The following is a 14,706-nucleotide window of genomic DNA, read 5'->3' on the forward strand; positions in this document are numbered from 1 at the left end:
CTACACAAAAATAATCACCTCTGCCCAGTCTTAGGTTAAAGGGCAACATTCTACACCACTCCCTCTAATCCACACACCCACTTTATACATTTTCCTCCTTGTCAATCATATTTCTGTACATGCATACAACTAAAGACAGGCAAATACAAGAGTTAGTAAACAGTATTATCTACATCCCATGACCCTGGAAATTTCCACTAACACTAGGATCACCAACGTCACTTTTGTTATTTCTCCTAATTTCTAAAAATGTTCCGAGGCTCAGACTTCTATGATAAGAGCAAAGGCTCTGCGATTAGCTATTATATACTTGCAATTGCAAGGCTGGAACTGTAAGCATTTTTAAAAATAGCTATGCCTTCAAAAGAATGTCTGAATTACCTCTTTATTCTGCTTATTAGTACAGGAACTGCACAAAACATATCACTACAGAACAGGAAAAAACACTCAGTGGTTAAAACAGAGAAAAGCAAGGCCCACGAACATGAGATCTGATTACGGTTTTTTAGCATTTGCTGACTTCTGAGGAAGCAGAGAGAAGCTAACCAAAGCAGAATGCCAACTGAGCAGAGACCAATGTCCGAACTACAATGTAAAAAAAGAGGGAGAGGGATAGGCCTGGTTGCATGTGATACTTAATTTGTGAAGTTCCTTAATTGCAACATAGCTTGCTTGAGAATTCTATGACGACTTTGGGGACACAGCAACAACCATTCAAGGGAGGCTAAAGGAACAATGAACAAAAGGACTTTTGGCTTCCATCTATCAACCAAGTGAAGCCAGGTCTATTCTTACATGTCAGGAACTACATTCTTAAGGTCACAGCAGACACTGCATAAACTGGCACGTTTCAAGAAAGGGGATATGTGATCTGGATAGCAAGAGAGAGGCAGGTGATTTGTCTGGAGAGATTTGCCAGCAATGACAGATCACATGCAAGTGTGACCAGTCAATCCTGTGAACAAGGAGAAGGAATACAGAGCAGAGTTGCAGGTCTATCAGAACTATCACTAGATGATGAGAGTAGAAAGCAAAGAAAATGTGTGAGCTGGGAGTTTGTAGGTACCCCCAAAAAGGCTGGTTCTAGCAGACATTGTGGCATGACAAGAAGTGCCTTTCTGCCCATTCTGTGGTGATCTGAGTATGGCTACCTGTTTGTTCACCAGTGGCCTGAGAGAAGTGCAGCAGATTCACATCTACTAGGGATTAAGCTCCACTGACGACCCTGGGACTTGCTTCTGAGTCAACGTGCACAGGACTGTTATGAACAAGTGGCAACAGCCTTAATCCAAACAAATAAGGGAACCCAAGGCAATCATTTTGAATTTAGTACTGCAAAGATAGGGCAGGTTACTATTTCTCTGTCTCAGTTTGCACTCTGGAATAAGGGAACACCTATGACTATTAACTTGCAGTGCGGGAGAAGTGCACAGACAACAACTGCTAAAGGGATTGTTCTTGACTGGTATACTACAACCTCTCACCTCAACAATGGTCTGAGCTTAACTTAAAAGCTCTAAATTTATAGCGCAGAAATATAATGTTGATACTTCCCGCTCTTCAAACTTTTTTAGGAAGCATAATTTTGGGATGTACCCCTTATTCAACATTGAAGATCAAGGCTTTCAGACATCCAGAATCTACATTTTATGCTGCTGCTGATTTCAGCATAATTATCCTATCTTAGAGAGGCTTTCCAAAAATCACAGCAACATTAACAACACTCCCTCGTTAAAATAGCAAGTGCTTCACAGGTCATGGGCACGAGAGACTGCAGTCAGCATTTGAAAATCGCCAGGCATATTTTGCACCCGGCTATCAGCCACTTGCGACCAATTGAAGAAGCCCTGGCACCAGGATGGCAACTGATGTCTCCACCATCTGAGGTACATGCCTGGGGATCCTTGGATCTTGACTGTTCTCACGATTTCCCCAGCCACTCTGGGCAGCTTACAGCATATATAATTTTTTTAAAACATCAGACATTAAAATTTTCCTGATATAGGGCTGCCTTCAGATGTCAACAATGAATTCTATCCACTGTATTTTATCTGCACAACCAGAATGAATTTCAGGAACTAAAAGTTGTATTGAAAAATAGAACTTTCGAGTTGTCTGGCCCCAAAATGGCAACTAGGTTTTCTGTTTTTGTCACTTAACCCTGTTTTAAGGAGCCATTTGGTGCCTAGCTTATATATCTGAGGTTCTGTATACCTGAAGGAGCGTCTCCTCCCCCATCATTCTGCCGGACACTGAGGCCCAGCACCGAGGGCCTTCTGGTGATTCCCTCACTGCGAGAAGTGAGGTTACAGAGAACCAGGCAGAGGGCCTTCTTGGTAGTGGCGCCTGCCCTGTGGAGTGCCCTCCCAGCAGATGTCAAGGAAATAAACAACTATCTTATTTTTAAAAGACATCTGAAGGCAGCCCTGTTTAGGGAAGTTTTTAATGTTTAATGCTGTATTGTGTTTTTAACATTCGCTTGGGAGCCGCCCAGCGTGGCTGGGGAAACCTAGCCAGATGGGCAGGGTATAAACAATTATTATTAATAATAATAATAATAATAATTATTATTATTATAACAACACTGACTGAAGTACTTGTTCTGCATGCTAACCATTGCACTTTGTATTCATCATAGTAATGACCCACTGCTTTTATCATCTTCAACCATAGTGACCATATCATAATGAAGGGCTAGGGCAGTGATGCTGCCCCTTCCTGGAGACTCCCACCAAAAAAGGACAGATTCTTCATTTACACTCCCCAGTTATTGATTTCTGAAGATCTTGACCAAAGGCTTATTCTTCACAACTCTTCATCCTTATGCAAATCATTCCAAAGCAACTCCCAAGTCTGGGAGTTTTCACATACTGCATCTCTGAATTTTACTAGTTTAGTGTCAACGTATTCATTTATATGGTTCAAGGAGCTATATATATATAAATATGGAAACAAATGTACTGAAGAAAAGCTAAGCCAGAGAAAAGGTTTCTGAACTTGCTTCTAATGAAGACCTGCCTGGCTATCCAACATTCATTCTTAACTATATTTGGTATTAGGAAGCTGCTTCCATCGCATCAGGAACTGCTTCCATTCTGCAACTCCTGCAACTGGGGCCCCAAACACACTGCCTCCACTGACATGTTCCATACCTAGCACACACATCCCCAACACAGCAAAATCCCTACATTAAAACAAGAGTCATCTGCTCTGTCAGTTTTTAAAGCTCTGACTCATCTGCTTCCCTCTTTCTCTTTAAGGCTAAAGCAAGCAAGCGAGTAAAGACCTAAGGAGAAAACCTAACTTTCTAGAGTCTCAGGTAAGCAGATTTTACCACAGTTCTTTGCTGTATTCTAAAGGGAGACATTTTGCTGCCTAGAATCAGTGCTCTCTTCCAGGGGAGAAAGGGAGCTGCAACACTGCTAGACAGAGTTCAGCTGCTGCAACGCAGCTGCTACTTGTAGAAAAGGCTACGGATTTCCTCTCATGCCTCCAAAACCAGCAGATTCTACTACTAATCTACTTCCCTACATTCTCAGACATAGTCTCATTAACTGTTTCCTCAGCCAGTCGCAATATGCAAGAGGATCTCCAATCTGCAATAATCAACATCTTTAGCTTACATAGAAGTCAAATGTCCCACTTCAGCTTAGCCGTTGCTGAAAACTGAAGGATTCTTAACACCTAAGCTCACATGATTTTTCCTGGAGCAAGGGTTTACACAACGTTGGGAGAGTCAGACAGGTTTTCAACGATCGTGTCGTGGGAAATTATGAAGCTCTTACAGATATCCCGGTAGTTTTCTGCTACAAACTACCTGCCCTGTCTGGAACTCGCAACAGTTCATTCTAGTGGTCTGCAACATTAACACAATTAGCAGGCTGGTTCACTTACAACCGTATCAGTGCAGAGGCCCTTTCAGAATGCTCAGAAAACTTTAAGAGTGACTTTTGACCAAGAGCAGGATTCCAGCATTTATGGGGTGAAAGGAAACAAACCCAAGAGATATAAACCAAGCTAGTAAATGCAACACTTCAAAATCCCGGTCCTGAAAGTAAATGGACAATAGATGTAGATCAGATTCACCCTAACAAGTCTGTACTGAATGTGCAATAGAAGTCCTCAGGCCTGGTCCTTATGGTTTCTTGCTGCCGACATAAGTGTCAGTGAACCAAGAAAACTAATTTTAAGAAATTAGGAGTTAAGCAGAACAGACACTAATTAAATATAAAGGTAATAGGACTGCAAAATAGGGTTTTACTCCCTCTGAATGTGTGTAGATAAAACTATCCTTCAAATGCCAATGTTCCCAGTGAAATAGACCCCTGTGCCCAAATTCTCATGCTGCAATAAAGGTGCCAGAGGACTATCTTCTTTTCTGTTATGAACTACTATTCTGAAAGATGCAGTCTGGTTAACCGTTCAACTAGCATTTAAAAGGAGGGAAAGCACTTTTAAGATATTACAGGTTATAACTGAAGACTAGGCATGGATTGAATATGGTACAGAGCTGTTAAACGCCTGACTTTACTGGAGAAACCTTCATGCCCCAGCATGCTATAAGCGTTAAGGTGGAGTGCAGCATGTTGGGATTTGTAGTGTATACTAGCCAGCAATGCATACTTAAAACAAGCTACTGCAGATCCGCCTCTGACAAGTTTTCAGTGCAACCACCCCTCTGACTGGACTTTGCTAAAATTTACCAGGCTATAGATATATTACATTATCTTTTTAATGCCTACGTGGGAAGCCTATGGCCCTCCAGCTGTTTTGGGGACCACAGGTCTCATAATTCCTGACCATTAGCCATTCCGGCTCATGTCCAACATGTGGAAGGTTCCCCATTCTTGATATAGGACAGATGTTCTAGCCTCAAGTTCTCTCCAGTTTCACAGATTTCTCCCCACATATAGAGATGTACAGTCAATCACCAATAGCAAGTCACTGAAGAGTGACTTATCTTCAGAATTTGTTAGCAAGCCACTGAAAGAATACACCACAAAAATACTATTATAGTCCATATTTAATTAGAGTAAGGGGCAGTTTTGTGGTAAACAAATTCCAAACAGTATTTTACTTTAACTTTAGTAGTATTGGACACACACAGCATGAGACACTGAGCCCACCCAAAGTAAGGTCTGATACCACAAAATCGCAAAAGGAGGAAAATACTATCCCCATTTCACAGAAATAAGACTTTTCCAGAAAGGTGAAGCTAACACAGCTGGGAAGTGACCCAAATTTACTAAAAGATCAACAGAAAAACCTACCTAAAAAAAAACAACAGAAGTTTTCAGCATACAAGAGAATTCTAGTTTTTAAAACTACTGACTATCAACTGATGTAGTTCAACTAGTACAAATCTGTGCACAAAAGATTATTTCTATTTTATCAAACCTATTTCAGTCATAGGTTAAGTCAATTAAGAACAGATTGAAGCTAATCCGAAATAAGCTACTCTTAACACCAAAGTAAGTGTCCAGTTAAGGTTGGCATCACTTAAAACCAGTACAAGTAATATTGTGAATTTTAGGTTTCAATTCCAACCCAACTTACCTGGGTGGGAATAAGCTCCTTGAACTCAATAGGATTTACTTCTGAGTAGATACAGTTAGAATTGTGCTGCAAGGTACTAAGTACAGTATCAAGAAATGAGGCCCATCACTGCTGCCCCATCTCCAACTGTCCTCTTAACAATCATAATTGCCGCTGAAACACATTTGATGTGAAAATATCAGGAAGGTATATGGCAACTCCCATGACGACACAGTTTACAGACTTTCAACATGCATTCAAGCAGACTTGGGAACACAACTCAAGTTTATCTCCTGATGCAAGCCTGACCTAGGCTGTAACACACAATGACAGACAGGTCAGGGCACCCTAGGAACCCAAAAAAATATATTTTAAAAAATGGAAGATACATTCAAACTACTGGAGGGTTCTCACAACTCTCCACTTCACTCCATGAAAATGTTTCAAAACTAACTACGTAATTTAGCCCACAAGCAATCAGGGGGAGCAGCATTTATGCTACAGCAGGCCTAGGCAAACTCGGCCCTCCAGATGTTTTGGGACTACAACTCCAGTCATCCCTAGCTAACAGGACCAGTGGTCAGGGATGATGGGAATTGTAGTCCCAAAAGATCTGGAGGGCCGAGTTTGCCTAGGCCTGTTCTACAGCATTTATTAAAAGCAAGTGCCTACAGCAATATACATTGCAGTTCAACTGATGCAACAAAGAACTTAGACCCCAGTAACCTTCGGTAAGCCACAACCTCTCTATTTTATATCCCAAACAACACGAGATTCATGAACTATGCCATAGGGTTGAAGGGCTATTTAAAAGAAAGCAATGATGATAGGGATCATTCAAGTACATCAGGCATCTAGGGGAAGAGCAGAAGTAACACAGATGTGACAATTTGTGACAAGGAACAAATTGAAACTAACTGAAATGTGATACCACTCATCCACTTCTGTCTCAAAAAAAAAAAATTTAATACCTGGTGCTGGTACATATATTCTCTTGACTCTGCCCCCTCTCCACAACACATCCCACTTGATTTATACATAGTAAAGGAAGTTACACACTGGTCTATAGCATTAGTATTACTAGTACTAATCAGCAACAGTACTAATAGTATTAGTAAATTAGTCCTGGACTATAGTTCGCAGGAAGTATAAATAAGAATAAAACTGACAATGGAGGTTAAAGGTGTAGTTTCCTCCTCCCGCCCCTCTAAAAACGACCTACTTTCTGGACAATCTTATAGCCTGCCATAGGTCTACAGCATAGGACACAAATCTAGAGAACATATGACTTTTTGAATGTTATCAGATTAGGTAACCTAGAAATGAATTTTGTTTCCCAGTAATGAGGAACTCATGCTATGAAATTTCAGAAACGTTCTTGTGACCTGCATCTCAGGAGTGGTCTACATGGCTAGGAGCACTCTTCATGCCACACTTTCTGTGTTATATGGCTCGAAACATCCATTTTCTAGCCCAGGTTTAGCTGACAATTTTGTCATGGCATAGGATGCAACAGAATCTAACTGATACACCTTGAGGTCCATGGGCCCTGAAGGACTAACAAGAGTAAACTTGTCCGCATCAAACAACAACAGCAACTACAGCTTTAAACATGAGGTGTTGCTTTTAGTCACACTTGCATAATTTCCTAAAGTTGTATTCAACTAGCAACTTGTCAGTGCTCCATTTCACTCTTTCAATCCAGAGTGAGAAAGGCATTAAGATTTTTAAAACATTTCAGAATAAGAAATGCTTGAGCAGCTTTCACATGGCTTTCCATTCTCTTCAGTAAATTTCATATCTGGGGCTATAGTATGAATGCACAAAAGCCTCCACTATATAATACATGCCAAAAGAAACTCTTTTAGTGGTAAACAAGTTAATCTGAGCATTATAAACTGATTGAGCATGCTATAAAAGCACTGACTAAGATTCCTAGCAACGTACTCAAGTCCTATCCCCTAAGCAGAGTCCAGTAGGACAAAAGTAACTGTTGAATACTGTCAGTGTGGAAAAGGGAAGGAATCCTCCATAGTTAGGAAAGTGTCAAACTTCCACCCCTGGTTTTGTTTAGCCAGAAGGTAAAAAAAGAAAGCTGTGGTTTTCAATCCATCTGTATGTACAGAAGTACACTTTTCTCAGTTCTTCCAGATAAAAAGGATCAGGCCTAGTGAAATGTCATTAAAGTTTTTTTTCCAAATTTTCCTCCGCTATGATGGCTTGTAAGCACTCACTAACCGTTTGCAATCCATATGCTAGAAGCAACTGCCAGAGACTGCCATTCCTTTGGGATACTGAAATACCTCAGAAACAGAGAAATCCCTACTCTACTATGATTCTAACGAACAAGCAGTAAAGTAGGAGGAGACGTAGATGGATAGATAGATGAAAAATATTCTTCTTTGAAAATGCACTACCACCACGTAAGTCCCATTTTGTTCTCTGAAAGAGATTTGTTAAACCAGCTGTTAGAATAACTGAAAAGCCTGATATTTGCTAATTATAGTATTCAAGACTGGGTTCTTAATTTTAAAAGATTCAAGCACAACATTTAGGCTACCCCTTATCATTTATCTGGGATAGGACATCAGTGCAGCAAGAACCCTGATAACCCCAGGCTCACAAAGAAGAGTGAAGAACATAGCAAGACTGTAAAAACTTACATTGCCTAACTTTCTATTTTTAAAAGTCACACAAATTAGATGTACAGGAAGTGAGACTATAAGTAACTGTTTTTGTCTTCAGCAGGGATGCCCCCAAAATAAATGAATTCCAGAACTTCTGCTCAAGGAATCCATTCAAGTACCTCTTCTGCACTAGTGTATTCCCACTGTCCACCAGAGAAAACTGCTCCAGAATTGCCCCTAATATGAGTAAAATTTGCCAGGGCAATGACTAACTTTTCAATTTCTCAAACCCTATGTATTTATTTTCAATTGTCAATACTTTGAAAGCCAGTTCCTTATCTGTTAGCCATTATTCAACCTGAGTAGCCAACCTTTATCAATTTCATTCAGTTCCTCCACCTTACAGGATAAGCTCTTTGCTAACACCATTCCAATTAAAGCCATTTGTTCAATACCGGTTTCTATTGCCCTTATGTTTTCTACAAGTCAACATCCCCACAAAACTGCATTGTTGTAGTGTTATTGCAGTCCGGCTTAAGGGACCAAAATGTGTGCTACCTAACGTACAAAGGGCACCAAGCATCTTAATGTAGGCAACCACACCAGTGTGACTTACAAACTGAAATTCCATTTGATAAAAGGTGTGAAATTGGGGACAAAAGTGCAATTCCATGGATCTTGACTGTTTTCACATACTAATACCACATCCTGTAGAATTCTATCAGTTATATTTTAACTGCACAATCATAATGAATTTCAGGAACCAAAATGCTTTTTTTCACCTCCCCCCCCCCGCCCCGTCCCTGCTCACAGTTGTGAAGACTACAGTATTCTTACATCATGAATGGTCCATGTCACCATTAAGAAAAAGAAGTAGAAACTGTTCCTGGATAAAGTTCTCAAAGTTCTTAACCTAGCTTAAGGTTGTAATCTGTACAAGCCAGATATTTAACTAATAATCAATCACGGTCAGTTCATCATTTGAAAAACAAGACTTTAGAGCCATCTTATCCCAAAATAGCAACTAGACATTCCATTTTGGCAACTGCAACATTGGTTTAATGAGCCATTGGCCCCCTAGCTTATAAATCTGAGTTTCTAACAACAATTCTGATGTGACCAAATAATGTTCTGAATGAGAAAAGAAATGGCCCTACGAAAGGGGCATCAAACACAAGTAGGTTGAAAGGCCCAGCGGATACTCAGAAGCCACATGCTCCCTGGCATGTTCCTTAATATACTTAAGCTTCTAATTTAGAGAGAAGGGAGCACAGAGCTGACTGATAACAGGGTATCCCAGCCTTGAAAACAGTTTAATATTTTCTGTGGAATACAGAAGAGGAGCTCCAGGCCATGTTGAAGGCCAATGAAGGATCTCACTACAATTAATTCTGTTTGTGTCCTGAATGGAACATGCAGCCATTAGCTCCATTTCAGTGGTATTCAGAAATGAAATTCAAGTGAATACTAAAGATCTTTGGGCACTGCTCACTGACAAGCTCAAGGGTCTACTGCAGTTGCTTTGGAGCAGGGAACAGGTGGCACACATTTTTGCCTTTATCTGCTGTTCTTTGTATTGCTTTACTTCTGTTTTTACAACCAGTTAGGAAGCTATCATCAAACTGCTTACTCTAAAGTATTATTTCCAAATGAGCTCAACAGAATCACTCTAAAAGCCACTTCAAGGTTTACAGTGGTCTTCAGTATCATAGCTAAAATTAATAGAAAAGCACTGTAAAGTTGTTGTTTTTTAAAAATTGTAGCATCTGAGTCAAGCATTTTCTAGCAAAAACGTTCATTTTCCTAGAGCCAGCTAATACCCTTGACACTCAAGACGCAGAAACATCAAGAATTTTATCAGGATTCCTCCAACTGTGTGAGGGGAGAACACCAGCATGTATGGTTATTAGGGCTCCTAACATTTTGGGTCTCAGGAATATGAGTTATTTTTTCAGTTTTACAAATTCTCATATTTGAAAATGATCCTGAACAGTATGGTATATTTGAAATTAGAAATATTTCAAATATACCATACTGTTCAGGATCATTTTCAATATGAGAATCATTTGTACTCAGTCACTGTAGGATAACACTGCCTAGCACAGCAATACAAATATCTTTCTTCATAACAGAAATCTGCCAAAATGAGTTGCAGCCTAGACTTATGTGTTAAAGCAGCTCTGCAGGTTTAAAAAACCACTTTTTAATATGAAGACCCTGCAGCTTGTTTTTGCATTAATGTCATATTATGAAACCAGGATGCAATTTTAAAGTGTCATCGTTTTCAGTATAAACCATCACAAATGCCACCCTTTAATGTAGGCAAATCATGCCAGATTCTTCTGGTGTTTAAAGAACATTTTCAAGGGTGTTCAACATCTATTCCAGGGGTTCTCAAAACCACAATCTTAACAGCCTCCACCAAAACCAACCAAATCAGAGATTTAGCAAGCATAATCACTTAAGTCCTAGACAAATGGATCAAATCATGGTTGAGGGGCACACATGATGTGTAAACATATAATAGCACTTGCAAGGAAAGCTCCCCTCCTCTTCCATATTGTCAGTTATGGATATTAGGCAACTGCCCATGTCTTACCAACCAGAGGAGGGCACCTCAACACTCTGCTCCCTGACAGATCCAGCACACAAGACAATGTCAAGGAGGAGCTCTGTCTTCCCCTTACAACTGCCAGTGTCTCCTTAAGAAAGCCTGCATCACAGTGTTTAACCATGGGATTAGACTATGGTGACTGTAAGAGTTCAAGAAGCAAGTATGTTAAAGCACCACAATACTTAAGCAGGAGCAGATATTTATAAGCACCAGAAATAGACCACTGTTGTATTATACGGGGAACAGTGTACTTGTTGTAAACCTGCCTCAAGCAGTTTCATGTGTGCTTTGCCCAGGTACCTAGCTGGAAGGGGCCATTCTTTCAAATGGGCTCTGCTGCCACTTGCAAAATGTGTCATATTTTGACTGCACTCTGTGAATGGAAAATCCTCTCAGCGCTAGGAGGCTAGTGTCTGCTGTACACACCCATTGCAGAAAGCAGAAATTCCTGTCAATAAGGCAAATGGGGCCCAGGCAATGTAAGGGGAGGAAAGAGACCTACAAACAATAAGCAAAGCATCTGGCTCTCTGATTTACTGGAAGGGAAGCTAAAGTCAGACAAACTGTAACCACAGTGCTGCATCTCCCACTTCAGAAAGATCAGATCAATTCTTGCAATTGCAAAGGCTATAAAGGAGACAGACATCCCTGGATATTCAGGCCAAATCCTAAAAGCAGTCCCAAAGACTGTGACAGCGATGGGTGAAAACTCAATTTGCATCATCCTAGTTGAAAGCTTGCATGCCCCAGAAAGAAGAGTCCCCTCTCAGTGCATGAACCAGCCATCTCCTAAGTGCAGCACTAATGGAGGTTGTGCTGCTGTCCTTCCCTGGAGACAGCAGCCAACACTACTGAAGCTTCTCACGTAGCAACCAGAGCTCCAGAGCCAACATTAGCTGCTTGTCAACGCTCTGAACGTTCACCCACAGGATCCAAAGCAAAGCAACAACCTCGGTCACCTCTGCGCTGCAAGACATAGCTAGCAAAACCGACTTCCTGGGCCAGCTGGAGGGGGGAGGGGGCAGACTGCCTGATGTCACCTTCATAGGTGAAAAGGGAGAGTCCTGAACGCCATTAAGGAAGTAGTCCGTCTTTGTCTAGTCTGTAACCCATATCCTCAAGTGTCGACAGCTCATTTGGAAAACATTTTTGCAATCAGGCCTATGTCTTCACTGCCAAAAATCATGGGTTTTGAGGCCATGGCCCCATCCCCCTACAATACAAAACCAATTCATTGTGCTGCCCACAGCCTCTGCCTGAGTGAGCCTTAAATACTCCAATTACATAATGGGCCAGGGAGAGAAACTGCAGGAGGCCACACTGCAAGGGCCATTATCTCCTTAAAGTAACACCAACCTCAGCAAAAGGAATCCCAGTAGCATATTTTGTTCCATTCTGCAAAAATCTCCCTGAACATAGGGGCTGCTGCCTGAAGTACAGGAGACCCCACTGGTTAACTGCAGAGACCAAACCCTCTCTCAGCTAGGTAGTTGACAAGGAAGAAGCTCCTGACATTCTCTAACCTCACCAACCACTTCCCAGATTACTAAACAAACCATTCCCCAAAACTGTAAAAAGGATTTTTGTCTCAGTTCGAGGCAGCTCTTTTTCAAGTAGCAGGCCACTGGCACCCCAAGGACAAGCTGCTAAAGACAAGAGTGGGGGGAGACTGTGACGACCTTGCCCACAGCACTATTATTGTGTTTACAAGGGGCTGTGTTACCAATTAAGACGCAGAGATCAATGCAAGAAAACCGAAAAAAGTACCCTGATAGAGCACACACGTCAGACAATGAAAAAGTTGGGGGAGGGGGTCCATACTGCAGCCTCCAGCAGCAGGCAAGGGAAAAGGAGAAGAGGATTATTAAAGTGCACCACCATCGCCACACAAGCACCATGAGAAAGCAGAAAATGCAGGTCAAACACCTCCTCCCCCGTTGCCTGAAGGAGCCAGCAAGTCAGAAGCAGACAGCCGAGGAAAGGGAGGGGGCGGGAAGGGAAGGAGCAGCAGCAGCAGCAGCAGCTCAGGGGAAGCTGCTTCAGCACATGGAGGAGGAGGGGTGGAAGCAGAGGGGAGGCAATGGTGAACTCACAGAGGAGCACAGACGGGCGGTCGCACGCACACACACATACACACACCCTTTCCTGGCAAACAGCTGCTTTGAAGTGGAAGCCATCGTCCCAGAAAGGGATTTTCCCACATTCTCACAGTAGGCTTTCCACAGAAGATTGGACCGGCTACTTCCCCACCTCCAGCACGACCCTGCTCCACACGCGCGCACATACACACTGCACCGAGAGAATCCTGCCCGGGAACCCGAAACAGGAATGAATTCAGAGGTTCCTTCAAACCACCACCCCTCCCCCACCACCCATTCTCTCCCTCTCACAACACACACACACACACACACACACACACACACACACACACAGAGGCCACTCTCCCTCCCACCTCCTCCAGGACCAGACACGCAGGTTCGCCATGACGCCCCCGCTCTCCTCCAGCGCCTGGCACCAGGCAAGCTCACCCGCACCCCCCACGGCGAGGAAGGTGGGGGATGGGTGGGAGCGAAATGGAAAACAGTCCCACCACCTTCCCTCCCTGCGGGAAGACCTCGGCGGGGATTCCCACTCATGGGCGCACCCCCAATCTCATACACACAAAACACACTCACAGACACACAAAAAAGGGAGGTATATAGAAATATATATACACACACCTATGCACCTTTGGAGGTATCTGGATGTAAAGAGAGGAGTGTGAATGTAGGTATAGATATATAGATATAGATATCTATGCACACACGTATATGTATACACATTCTCACGCACCCCTCTCTTCACATCCAGGTGCCTCCAAAGGTGCAGGGAACCCGGGGTGCCCAGCGCAGGCCAGGGAGTGTGACCTCTTTCTTTCCCCTCCGACATGCGGGAGAGGCTCCACTTCTCCTGGAAGAGCCAGGCTGAGGTACTTCTCCCTCTCTCGGCCCTCCCCGCCCCCCACACCCCTAAACCCCCCACAGCAGGGCAGAGAATGCATGGAGAGAGTTCCGGGGCAGCTGGAAAGATGCGGGAGCTTGAAAGGAGGCGGTGAGAGAAGGGGCTGGAGCAGAGGAAGGAGCACCGAGAAACAACCCCTCACCACCACCGCCACCACCACCACAAGTTTCCCGCCCCTCCCCCTCCATGGGTCTCTTTCCCACCCGCCTCCCGCCTTTTGAACGGGTGTCCCCTCTTCACCCCACACGCCCCCTTTTTCCTGCTCTTCATTTGCCTTGGCTGACCTGTCCGGCCCGTTGCCCGGGCCCCCGGCACTAGGCCCTGCTGGGCGCCACGGTGTTTCCTAGGCGGCAGGCGGGACCGAGAGCTCAAGCTCCACAGAGCAGCGGCCGCGGCCCCTCCCCCTCCGCGGCACCAGCGAACAGCCAACAGCTCCTCCTCAGCAGGCCGGGCGGAAACGGCACTGAGCGCACGGGGATTCCCAGCGCTGGCGCCAGGGGCGCCCCAGCCACGCCCACCGGCCCGACTCATTGGCCGGCTTTTCCGCGCGATCTCCACCCCCTCCGCTCTTCCTCCCGCCCCCGCCTCTCCCGACTCCTATTGGGCCCCTTCTCTTAGGGCCGGCGGTCGCCCCCATCCCGTACCCCTGTAAGCCCCAGCGGCCCCAGCCGCCAACTTCGCAGAGGCGCTGCGCTATTGGTTGTTGGAAACGCCACTCTGCTTCGCGTCAGCCTCGGCAAAGGCTATAAAAGCAAGCGCGGCAGGTTTGCTCAGCTCAGAGCAGTGCGGGTGCGGTGGGTGGATGGATGGATGGGGAGAGGATATAACGAGAGGGAGAGAAGCTGTTCAGGGCAGTTCGGCTGCTGCCCGCGCCTCTGCGCACGTGGGTCTGCTGCTCTACGTGCTCAAGGGCGAGGCAATCTTCCGATT

At 43.9% G+C, this 14,706-nt stretch overlaps 1 protein-coding gene and 1 long non-coding RNA gene across 2 annotated transcripts in view; one reads left to right on the plus strand and one right to left on the minus strand.

The window, feature by feature from the left end:
• SETD5 (SET domain containing 5) overlaps nucleotides 1–14,235 on the minus strand; it is a 62,774-nt gene extending 48,539 nt beyond the window's left edge. The window contains exon 1 of the mRNA XM_080993437.1: nucleotides 14,061–14,235. The gene's annotated coding sequence lies outside the window, so the exon portion shown is untranslated. The remainder of the gene's footprint in view (nucleotides 1–14,060) is intronic.
• Nucleotides 1–14,706, plus strand: part of LOC308470279 — a 350,106-nt gene that overhangs the window by 34,707 nt on the left and 300,693 nt on the right. The gene's annotated exons all lie outside the window — the stretch shown is intronic.

The sequence above is a fragment of the Podarcis pityusensis genome (assembly GCF_964106645.2).
Source record: "Podarcis pityusensis genome assembly, chromosome: 2".
Classification (NCBI taxonomy): Eukaryota; Metazoa; Chordata; class Lepidosauria; order Squamata; family Lacertidae; genus Podarcis; species Podarcis pityusensis.